This window comes from Cimex lectularius, unplaced genomic scaffold (assembly GCF_000648675.2).
Source record: "Cimex lectularius strain Harlan isolate CLEC.00 unplaced genomic scaffold, Clec_2.1 scaffold2, whole genome shotgun sequence".
NCBI lineage: Eukaryota > Metazoa > Arthropoda > Insecta > Hemiptera > Cimicidae > Cimex > Cimex lectularius.
In genome coordinates this window covers 3,551,497-3,564,585 of record NW_019394219.1, presented here as the reverse complement: position 1 = coordinate 3,564,585, position 13,089 = coordinate 3,551,497, and the positions used below count along the sequence as shown (strand labels likewise).

Genomic DNA, 13,089 nt, shown 5'->3' with positions numbered 1-13,089 from the left:
TCCGCAATGTGATTCGATATGCGCTTCTTCTGTTGTCCATGTGATTTAATTGAAACGGCGAAAATCAAAATGGTTCTACCATGAAACCGAAGAGAATAAATTACACGGCCACTACATTGGCCACTTGTTCCAGACCCATGTGCGACACCATTAAGCTGCAGTGCATTATGTATCTTCAAAGGCTAAAAGCCTCCATAACTTAAGTTTTAAAAATTTAACGCGCTGTAAAACCTTTTATTTACTTTTTTATTCTAGGGTGTTAACAGGCAAAAATACTGGAATAACATAAGAAACTGATCATCTGATAAGAAGAAACTAACGATAAGAAACTATATCTCAGAAGTCTCAGATTTCTTGCCATTATACAAAGAAGCAAAAAAATAAAATAAAACAAATAAATAAATAGTAAATAATACAGTCTTCCATGTTTGTTGAGCATGTATTTCATGATTATTTTTATCAGTCCTTTGTTGTTTTTTCAATTTTAGAATAAAAAAGTAACCAGCAAGATCGCATGAAAAGAGGTTAGATAGATATAAGGTTACAAAAAGTTAAAATAGCTTTTAGCAAAGAAGGAAAATACAATTTTGATTCATTTTAATTAAAGACTTTTTAAAGTATTAAATATGAATTTTTATTGCAAAACAAAAAAAAATTCTTCGACTCGTTTAGCCGGTGGCATTTTTTCATTTCTACCAGTTTCCAATTTTCTGGTGTTTCTCCTAAAAATTCATAACGCCTTTGAATTTTATCAACGCGTCACATCCCTATAAGTGTAAAAAATTATATTAACATTTACTCCTTAGTTTTTTTAATGTATTTCTCCAGTTTTAATTTGTCAAATTAATGTCCTTATGTGTAGATGATAGAGTTCTAAAACCTGGTAAATATTCATAGTGTAAGTGAATCAAAGGCGTCTGTACAAATATTACCATTTTTTTAATTCGAAAATAAATCAGAAGCATTTCAAAAACATTTTTTTGTACTTTTTTGATTCTATCGAACATTTGTTTTCATGGTTTATTTTGACGTCTTGCGGAAACATATTTGAAGAAACTTTATTAAATTCTAGAAATGTTTTTCTGAAACCTACATCACACCCGACCGCATCTCACGATATCTGAATAACTATTTATTAAATTCTTTTCAATTAATTAATCTTTAATTTAGGTTTTGGTTGAAATAAAAAAGCAAGGGTCACAAGCGGGATTCGAACCCACGACCTTCGGCTAAATACGCCGCTGCTCTAACACTTGAGCTATCGTGACTTCGATCCACTCCGACATTAACTTCCATCTCAACCCCACCTTTTGAATTTTCCCTTCTTTTTGCCATTTTTAAAATATCGTGTAATCTATTTGAGTGGTCATTTCATTCGTCGCCGAAAATCAAATTTATTACAGGACATTTGAAAATTGGCAAAAAGGAGAAAAAATTCAAAAGGTGGGGTTGAGATGGGAAGTTGGTGTCCGAGTGGTTCGAAGTCACGATAGCTCAAGTGGTGGAGCAGCAGCGTATTTAGCCGAAGGTCGTGTGTTCGAATCCCGCTTGTGAAACTGACTTTTTATCTCAACCAAAACCTGAATCTTTAATTAAGATTTTGGTTGGGATAAAAAGTCAGATTCACAGGTGGGATTCGAACCTACGTTTTTAATAACGTATTAATTTCACAAAAATAATTAAAAATTAATTAATTGAAAATAATTTAAATTTAAAAAAATTATTATAAAATACATGATTATCTAAACAACAACTGTAGTGCTATTTGTCAGACATATCTAATTACTGGTGGTTTTGTAGACTTATTTGTGGACAAACTTTAAGTTTGTCATTTTAAGCTAAATGTCTCCTTTTCTTCAATTAATTTATGAATAACAATGGGTTGGATCTCGTTTGTAAAATTTCGGCCTTCGACTGAGTTCAAGTAAGAGAAACCACTAAATTGGGCAAGCCGCAGCGTTACCACTTGGGAAATCTACCGTCAAGGGCTTTAATTAATACCTGAGAGGACCGTTTAATTAAGGCGGTCGGTTAATTATTGAGATGGACCTGTGCAAGTGTACAAAAGAAGAAGCCGATCGAGGAAAAAAGACCCCAGCCACCTGGAAACGAAATTAATGAAATTCATTACTTAGGCGGCCAGCCCGTGTCAAATAATAAAAACATGACCGTCTCAGTTACATTGCCGAAATGTCGTTAATTAATATTATTCCATCTCTCTGTAATTATTTTAATTTAATAATGAGTATAATTATAAATATAAATAAGAAATAACAAACACAAATATTGTTTTAATAGAAGTTTATTTTAGACTCTGCCAGAATGTTGTACCTCTTTCAAGCCCATTTTCGTTATAATTACATAATATTTTTTAAATCATTTTAACGAATCCTCAATAAAATAATTAAACAAAAACAGCAGGTCTTTGAAATTTTAAAGCCATAATCATTTTAAAAAAAATTAAAACCTTAATTTAAACAATGAATGATGTATCTTTAAGGGTTAACTCTGAAAAAAAGGAGACACAAGACAAACTTTAATTGTCTACGTTGTTGCGTTTTTTAATATAACAAAGGCGATGAATACTTGCAGCCCCACAACAGCGATGAAAACCGTTCTCGATGACCCACTCTTCCAGATATAAGTGCAAAATGTGGATTTGGAGGTTACCAACAGACTCCTAAATAGAAGGAAATACACTCAGATATACGTAAAAACCATCACCAAATTCTGAAGAGAATTAAAATAAATGGGTAGGCTATAACGGTTTCTGACAAAATAAAAGGAATATGCAACTTTCCAAGTGATCATAGCTAACAGAGATCTTTGGAAGGGGCGACCCAATTTTTAAGTAAGCGGACCAAATACGGTACACGGACGAACTAAAGTAGTACAGGGAAATGGGGAATAATTTGGGGGAAGTTCCAAAGTTCGCGAGAATGTTATCGTTGTTCGAATAAAATTCCCGTTGAAAAAAAAACACTTTATTCAAACAAACAGGTTCGGTTTATTGAATGTTGCTTGATGGATATTGCTATATCTACTACAAGTTCCTTTTGATTTCACGAGTCTTATGTGATCTCCAATATGTGGCGTCAGCAGTCTTTACAATTTCTTATAGATGCAGCTATTTTTGGCTAGCTAACTTATTTACTCAGTAATTAAAACAATTTTTTTTATGTTTTCTAATACTTAAAATTCTTTTGTTCGATCTAAGCTTGTTTATAAATATTGGACAAGCTCAAAAAAGTCTGAGTTCAATTTATTCGGTCATAAAGAAGGAATGATGATTTCCTAAAAAATTCCTGTCATCTCTATTATATTATTTTACTCTTCTTGGTTATCTAATGGTACTTGGTTTAGTCAATGGAATACTTGACTAGCTAGTGACTACTTTGAATAGCTTTTCATTTTTTCTTTTTGTTTAGAAAACCTCTCGAGTTGGCCCAATCAAACCGTAGAACTTTTGTGCAGGCTAGGTGATCAACATCGTGAGAGTTGTGAGCATCGAGCTCAGTCCTCAAACTACCTTTTTAAGGCCTAGACCACTCTAAGGCAACTTTTAACCTAAATGTCAAAGATAGTGGTTCTATGAAACTCCCGACTCTTCAATGGTTTCTTAAACTTAGATGCGATCATGAGTTCCTCAATTCTGTGCCATGGAAGGAAGACGACGGAATTTTTTGTGTGCGCTCTGTAACCTAAGAGTTAGGGAAGATATCTTTCATTTTGTTCCCCAGACAGCCAGAGCTACGTACCCTGTATCTAGAGTATAAAACGCTTTCCAGCTCTAAGTTGCTTGATATCTTAAATGTCGTGGATATTGAGAGGTCGAAAGGTCTGGCACTATGCACGTCTGCCTGACAATACAGGTACGAGTACAATATCGAGTTATATTTTTTTTCTACCTTCTTTTTTACCTTCTCGCATTTATCTTCTTATCTATCTTATGTGTATATTCTTTTCTGAGTCTTCTTATGCCTCAACTAAAAAACTGTTGCCTTCCGATTCACCTAATAGGAGATTCGTTATCTTGTTTGTTGTTACCCTCCCACACGTGATAAATTAAAATACATAGATATAATATTTACACTTTTTCATAATTCACATTCATACTAATTTACTAACCTATACTACAACTAAATTGGAGGTTGGAAGATTATCGTGATCTTGCGGCCCCCTGTCTTTCACACTAATAAATGCGTTCAAACGGTATTTACAAGTTCCACTCACACACTAACCAATCCTAATCTAAATTGTTTGACGGGCCTGTGGAGTACTCGATATTCCTCGACAGCCTCGTCCTTTCACGCATCACCTCTCACGCTAATAAATACATTCATTCTGGACAAGCCACTACACTTCGGAAGTATAGTACCAACGAAATGCTAATGACTCGTCCCTCACATCATACTACAAATATATAACATATCTATACTAATTTGGTGGGCCTGTGGGTACTTGATATTTCGTCTCAGCCACACTCATGCATACTTCGACATTCAGGCAAATGTTTTATTTTTTGTACCTAAAATAAGCTCGTATATATAATTTAGTTTTTATTTATAGTTTTCTATTATTACTATTATTATATAGTTATGTTATTATTATATATTTTAGTTTATCTTTTGTGCACCATCCATGCTGTAAAATGCTTTAAACATTGTATAATATGCAATGCCTCTCTTTAATTTAAATAAAGCTTGTAATTTAAATAAATCTATCTTTCTACCTACCTATCTAATGATGATTTCCTACAACATTCCTGTCTTCTATATTATATTAAACAATTTACATCGGGTGATGCAGTTCTTGTAAATATTGAATTAAATGGGATAAGTCCTTGAGTCCTTGACCAACACAACGCGAGGGTTGTTTTAAAAGTTTGTCGGTGGTGATAAGTATGGATAGATGGTTTTTTCTTTTAAAATGGTTTGCAACAGTAGAGATGATATCAACCATTGGGATGCCGTTGTTTTTGAAAAAAAAAAATGTATATATGTATATAAATAAAGACCATTACCTCCCCGTGATGAGGGCCGTGTCAACACCATCGCCCTCTTCGTTGGGTACTTATAAGTTTTACATGAATCAGCAGTATCAAATGCAGGCAGAACTCTAGTAAAAAGCTATTCCAGTTGTTTTATATTAGCAGAGTATTGTAGGAAAAAAGATCCGTGAATTTTTTGAAAACCAGATAATAGTTATATTCATTTCTGAACATTAAGAAAGAGTGTGAGTAATTGTCACAGCGTAACCCAGTGTAGGTAAACCGTAAAGGAGTTCTGATCTAAGGAGATAACGCTCGAGTAAACTTCTACGGTCGATCCAAGTATAAAAGTTAAATCCTTTCCCAACCACCAGATAATGCGGACCTCGCTTCATCTGATTATTACTTGCTTCGATCCTCGGCCAATTTTCTACATGGGAAAGTTAACGAAATTAACATGCAGCAATGCAAAATGTGGTACCAGCATATAATGACTGAAATATGGTAATGACTTTATGGCCAGCTGAACTAGACGTTCTAATACAATTATTTATTATTTATTTACTGTGATTTATTATTTTGAGTGCAAAATGTACAACAACTTAAAAATAAGAGTTCCTGGGGGTGTCGGTGGCCGCAACGGGCGTTGACTCGGCGCTCATCACTGTAAAGTAAAGGTCTCGAGTTCGAATCCAACGGCAGTGCATTCGAACCCTACATACTTACGAATGGGCTTTTTAAAAAAACACCGCCCCCCCCCCACGGGTTGATATAAACTGTTGATTTGGTTGTCGAACCATCGCAAAAAAATCCTTGGAGAAAGAAGATCAGAAGAACCATAATAGTGTAAAACCTGAAACTTAAACGTCAGACAGAATGTAATACCAGATTCCTAGCTAGAGCTAAAAAAATACCAAAAGGAGCTGTGAGAGAGAATGAATGGGTAGATGGGGGAAAGAGAGAGAGAAAATGAGAGAGAGTGAGTGAGAGATAAAGAGAGAGAGAGAGACAGAGAGAGAGAGAGAAAATGAGAGAGAGTGAGTGAGAGATAAAGAGAGAGNAGAGAGAGAGAGAGAGAGAGAGAGAGAGAGAGAGAGAGAGAGAGAGAGAGAGAGAGAGAGAGAGAGAGAGAGAGAGAGCTCATAAACGAAACGAGGCCTTAGAGCCTGTATTTATGAAAGGAAATTAAAAGAAAAACATTCCAGTTTCGATTGACAGATTTATCAGAGAATTCTACCAAAAATTGAGGGGACTGTGCAAAAATAATACAATAAAAAAATAGCAACCTACTCCGATAACTATGTTGCTATCGGATAGTATAGCAATTATAGTTATATAGCAGCAATTATTATTAGCAGCAGTTATATATTAGCAATTATAGTAGAATATAATAGCAAATCTTCACCTGGTAAGATCACGTACTACATGTGATTGTATGACAGTATTGAGAGAAATAGAAATAAAAAATAAACATTTTTTTGGGTAAAAAAGAAGTAAATCTGTAAAACTAAAACAGTTTTGTTTCAACCCAAATTTTAACCTGCTCATAAAAGTATTAATTGCGAAATGAATCTAGTTAAAATTACTTCGTTCAATAACATCTCAGAGCGGAAAAAAGTAATATATTTTTGCCTAACGTAACCAACGATTTGCTGAACAAAGCTAGAAGGATCATGGCACCAACCGAGATATTTGTTAACAGGTCATTGCCGTATTTAATAACTCCATCATAACTAGTTCAATGTATTAAAATAAATTACCGCAGTACTAAGTTATAAGGAACTGTGAGGACCCCAAAAGGAAAGGTTTTTACGCAATCCTGCAAATCTGTGCAGATAAGAATATACTAGCAAAGAACGTCCATCAGTTGTTTTAAGTTAGTAAAACTGCATGTCCGCCTCCGGCTGGTTGAAACGCTTTCGCCCTGGTTATAATTTTCCAACTTTTCCTTCTGTTTTCCTCATTCTTGATTTTTCGCCTCTTCCTCTTTACCCGCTTCATCCTCTGTTGCCGACAACCACGTGAGGGCTCGACCTGGAACCCGAAAATAGAGGAATGTCTGTGTGCAATGCCGAACGGTGTAACTTTATTTCCTTTCATTTTTTTAAAAATTTTTCACCGCTTATAATTCTCCTCATTCTTTTTAGTAAGTAATATATTTATTGACAAATTACGTAGGACATTTTTAAATTTATGATTTAGGGGGAAAGTAGCAGGGCTCTGTGCATCCTAAAGAAATCATCCGAAATTTTAAGTACATTGGATATACAATATATTGTAGAAAACTCGTAATCACTTAGTAAGGGAAATTTTACAAAAAATCACTATTCCTCTAAACCATTCTTTTTAATTTAATATTTACACAGTCTGCTTCACTTACCCCCCTCAAAAAAAATAAAAAAATAAAAAAAATTTAAAAAAGATTAACTGTTGATTTTCTTGAAGTGCAAGAACTCTAGATTGCACTTACTGTGCTATCGATAATGATAGTGAGAAAATAACATATCTGAAAAAGGTTAACCAAACATTTTTGATGCACTGGTTATTTATTATTGCACTATTTTATTGATGTATTTTAATATTTGATTGTTCTGTATTATAAATTTGAAGTTTATTTAAATAGAGCTCAAGTGGTACGGGAAATAGCATAAAAGTGATTGTACAATAAATAAATACGAGGCTCGTTCCTACAAAGCCACCGGTAATCGCATTGGCCCATTTTCAACAAACGGTGGCTGCTCGTAGGGCATTTTACTATTGTATCCCCGGGTGGAAAGCTTTTATATGAATTTTCTCCTTCTTCAAATGAGCCGAAGTGGAGTTGTAAAAGCGAAGCATCTCGGCCCTCAAGACGCCTGCCAATTTGTTCGTCAGTGCCGGCAGGGCAATAAAATAAACCCCATTTATCTAATAGGTTGGAAGGGTCCTCCTGGAGTGCTTACTTACCGACGAGGGTAATTTTGTGTCTTTGATCTTCCAGAAGGAACTAAGTGGTAAGAGAAATTAATTGACTTCAATAACTGGCTTTAAGTCCGGGCCTTTCTCGGCCACTTTTTATTCCGCTTCTGGACATTTGAAGAAACCGGAATGGAAATTTACTTCGTACACTTTAAAAATAAAGAATCACCATGAATCCAGATTGCCGAATTATACAAGGTGAATTTCAAGATCGAACCAGCCTTGTCGCAATCTGCCGGCAATACTGGTTTTTGTGTATTTTACAATAAATAATGAAGGATTGTTGTAATTTGATTTTTCCGAGCCATGTTCATCAACTTCATATGAATCTGTTATGCTGAATATGTTGAGTTGGACGTTTATCGGTCTGCAGCAAGTTACGTTTAGGTGATCAGACTTTCTTCAAAAGTCATATGGAGCACAAACAACTTTTTGGGCTGTAACAAGCTTACGGTTGTTTATTTTACCATAATCAGGGCCTGTTTATTAAAAACCCAAATTAATCCAAATACAGAGTAACTTAATATTATGTTGATATAGTTACTTGACCCATTGAGATGAAAAGAAATGAATGAAACGTTTGAATATTTAAGAACATCCACAAACAGAATTTCTAATTGATATAACAGTATTTTCAGATTTAATATCTTGAATAAAATTTTACACGACAGTTGCTCTATTCTTTCAATTAACGGTGGGCCGTTTATTTTTAATATTATATTAATACAACTACAATGTACAGAATCACAGATTCTCAATTAACACTGGAAAACCTAATCCTCCAGTGAATAATTCGTAAAATTAAGCGTACAGGAAGCATGTTTCCGCAGCTTCAGGGTGATAGCCTTGATGGCGTCGCTGACATTTGTCTCCCTTTTCGATTTCGCTCGGTTTTTGTACAAACATTCTTTTCATCTCAATAGGTCAAGTAACACTAACAACTAAATATTAACTTACTCTGTATTTGTGTTCATTTGGTCTTTTTTTTCAATAAACAGGCCATGTTGATGGTGCATAAACAACCGAAAGCTCTTCACAGCCCAAAAAGTTGTTTACGCTCCGTATGACCTCTGAAGAAGATCTTATCACCCAAACTCAAATGAATAATACTTTAATAAACATATAAAGAAGAGGAGGGAGGGCTTTGCACGCCCTTATAAAAAATGAGCTCGTTTCAAAGATAAAGTTGATGAATGCTCGGATTGCATGACAAGGCTATTAAAAAGTGCGTTCACCCGGATGAGGGAAAACAGTATCACGAAAAACCAACGAGATCAAACCGATTAAAATGTCTAGGGGAACGTCGTCATGTCAAATCGACAACATTAAAATTGAACAATTTATATATTTTTGAAATATTCCACGACAGAACATTGCTTTAATGAAAGTTAAAGAAATTAAATCCGAAGGACTTAATCTAGTAATTCAGCTAGCGTAGTAAATATAATTAAGCAAAAAATGTTAATACTATTTGAACAAATTAATTCTATATTTACATAAAAGATTATATTTGTATAATCATTACTTAGAATATCTGTCCAAAAGGTTGAATTTTGCATAATTCGTTTCACAAAAAGAGGGCAAGTTTCGGTTCTCGAAAAACAGGGAAAATTGAGAAGGTCGTGTTTCAAAAAATTACATGATTAATGTTGAATAAATACTTCTCCCTTTGCCTAGGTCAAAAGGCAGAATTTGGTCGGTGTCAGTATAACAGTAAACTTTTTTTAACGAGGTTTTGCAACAGCAGAGGTTTCATCAAGCCTCGGAGTGCCGGTGTATTTGAAAAACAGCGCATTTGTAAGTATGTCGGATTCGAATGAGGGAGGCTGGATTCGAACCCGGGACTTTTACCTTACAGTGATGAGCGCCGTGTCAACGCTTAACTCGTTGCGGCCACCGGTGCTCCCTTCAGTAAACATTTAACAAGCTGTTTCCTTTACAATAATATAAAATTGGGTTGATCAACAGGATAAGACTAGGGGGACCGCGGTAGCCGAGTGGTTAGCATGAGAGACTCTCACGCCGCGGTCGTGGGTTCGATTCCCACCGTTGCCCCTGGCCCCTATTTTCCCAATAACCCCCCAAATTTGAACACACATATACGAATTTGTCACATGGCTAATATGCATAGTTCATAACGAAAAAAAAAAAAAAAAAAAAAACAGGATAAGACTATTATTTTCTGTTTAGAATATAATATTCGATCAATATTAGAAGCGAAACGATTTTTTCTCAACCTTGTCACCGTATTTTGTACTAAGCAGAAGAATTGAAAAAATTTTTTTTCAAAAATTCTTCTTTTTCTTCATCTTCTTTCTAAGAAAAATAAAAAATTACAAAATATAATTTGCACTTAGTATGTCATTGGTAAATAGCAAAGCTTTCATGTAAACATTAACAATTCCTGATTCTGTGCATGTTAAGAATATAGTTCACATAATATTAATAAAACATTTTTTACAAAAATCGTTCTAATAATGCCACATTTTAAACATTTTAAAACAGACAATAATATTTTATCCAAATATTTTTATTTATATTTAAATTATTTTTAAACACTAGTCTTTCATAAATTTATCATGTATAATTCTAGGAAGTAGTATTTAAGTATCACAACTGTCATGCACTAAACGAGAGAAATCGGAAGTTAGTGATAGAAGGTAGAAGGATAGAACGTGATAGTAGAATATAAAGATCGAAAGATTGCGGGGAGAGGGAGAGAAAGAGAGAGAGAGAAAGATAGAGAAAGTGAGAGAGAGAAAATGAGAAGAGATAGACCGCAAAGGAGAGAGAGAGAGAGGGAGAGATAGAGAGAGAGAAAGAAAGACAAAAAAACAGTCGAATTTTTGAAATTATAAAGAAATGGTAAAAGAAACTGAGACGTGTTGATAGATAGAGTGTGTGTTAGAGAGAGAGAGAGAGAGAGAGAGAGAGAGAGAGAGAGAGAGAGATTGAGAGAGAAATAAAAGAAGAAAAAACAGTCGAATGTATAAATTTATAAAGAAATGTTAAAAGAAACTGAGACTTGTTGATGGAGTGAGAGAGAAAATGAAATAAAGAATAAAATAAAATGAGTAACTGCGTGATAAAGAAGGGAAACGAAACTGCGCTGTTTTTTCAAATATTTGATCAATATTTTTTCAAAAACTAATTACTTTCTTTAGGCAACTGATTTACATGGTTAAAATGTTTTAAGAAGACTTACACACATAAGATGGAGCGGCTGTTCTGGAGAAAGTAGTATTTTGCGTAATATAAACATGGAAGCTGCGACAAACGAGTGAAACTATTATTAAGAACAATTTCATTTCCTAAATTTGCCTTTTTAAGACAATGGCCGAATTAACAAAGCACAATATTTGCTTTAACCCGGTTTAGGTCTTCATTACCAGCCTGCTGAAAACAGTGCGCACGGTCTGGCGATATTTGAAAGGCATACTACAAAGTGTCGAGAAGGACAAAAGGGCTGCTCTTTCTAAAACTTGCAGATATAATAAATTGACGCTCCCTTTCCCCATCTTATTACAATATTTGAGAAATGCTTCTCTTTACCAATTTTAATAACAGAATTGGGACTGGGTGAAAGGGTGGAGTAGTGGGCCCCAATCACACTGATTCCATTACTGGTTCATTCCGGTTCATTACCGAGGTGCTAATTAATAGCTGTATGCTCTTAGCGTCAATCCTTTGAGCAACTCAGCGACACAGTTGCGCAGAAACAAGCAGAGGACATCATCGTCACTGTACTCAACTAAAAAGTAGGAGATTTAATTAAATTATTTTATGACTTTAGGTAAATGCTCTTAACAATACTTCGACTAAATTTACCGTCAAGCTGTAGCAGAAAAAGCCCTAGAAGAGAATCTGATATTGTCAGATTTCTCTGTATGGTGATAAATATGTAATTTACTAATCATATTGGACTACCTATCCTCGTTGCGTTGGTCTGTCAAACACGTTTTGGAATTTTCCCATTCTCAATGATGTGTTAGTAGTAACCGACCAACAGCCCTCACCTATACGATATTAGCTCATGTGAGCATTGAAAATATTCGAACCTACTGATCCATGCTTGGTTCCATTGCTTGGGGTTTTCGTTAACATGTGACAAAGAAATTTGTCTTTTTAAAACTTCTGCCGAGATTTCTTCAATCGATACAGACTTTGGCGTACATGGTAAACAAGTAATAGAGATGAATATACACCTCGGATGGAAATTCGTTTCAAGATAGCTAAACCGAAAGCATTTGGGATACGTTGGCCGTTTTATACACCGACTAAACTATTGTGAATGGGTTTCCGCGTAGGGTAGTTATGTAAATTCCAGGCCGGTCATGATACAAGATCGACCACGTGTGAAGTTTGCTGTCCTCAGTTTATACATGGACATATTTATGCCGCGCCTCGGCCCCATGTTTAATTCAGGCTCCATTTGGCGACAAGGCATACATGAATGTATGCTTCTTCCTTGTTCAAACATTCCGCCCTTGATGCACGTGTATTCTTGAAGGGCCGCCGATGGGATATTGTCGGCGACATATTGATTTCCACCTTCTTTCTCTGGTGCCTCTTAAATAGATTATATACAAATATTGCTTCCTTCCTTCTTTTCTTCTAAAGGAATACGTCGTTCTTCCTGTACCCCTTCCGATCCGGTTGATTTTGATTTCGTCTGTTTTGTTTGTTTATTGGATTTGGGGGAGAAACAACAGGAAAGTCAGCCCCTCAGACTCATTTCAGGTAAATCCTTTTTAGCGGTTAGCGTTTGATGTTATTGAGTTTGTGTCAATAGGCTTTTGATTCCCTTGAGTCCAAAATCACCTCCAACCTCACTTTTTAAAGGTACATCTTACTTGAGTGTTCTTGTTTCTTTACATTCGTACGATTGAGAAAAAAATCCATTGAGAACGAATTGACATTTTTATACAGTAAATTGGCTCAGCAATTATACCTTAATTTTTCACGTTTGAAACAGTTCAAGATATAATGGTCAAAAATGTTTACTTTATTTGTATTAGTGCATTTCGAATAATGATAATTTGATGAAAAAAGAACTATTGTTTTGGCCAATGTCTTACCATAATCTTAAGATAACTTTTGTGAAAACGATATAAAGCAGCAAATAAAATAATGTACTCAGA

General features: G+C 34.8%; 1 long non-coding RNA gene across 1 annotated transcript in view; it reads left to right on the top strand.

The window, feature by feature from the left end:
• Positions 1 to 13,089, top strand: part of LOC106666836 — a 175,680-nt gene that overhangs the window by 49,500 nt on the left and 113,091 nt on the right. The gene's annotated exons all lie outside the window — the stretch shown is intronic.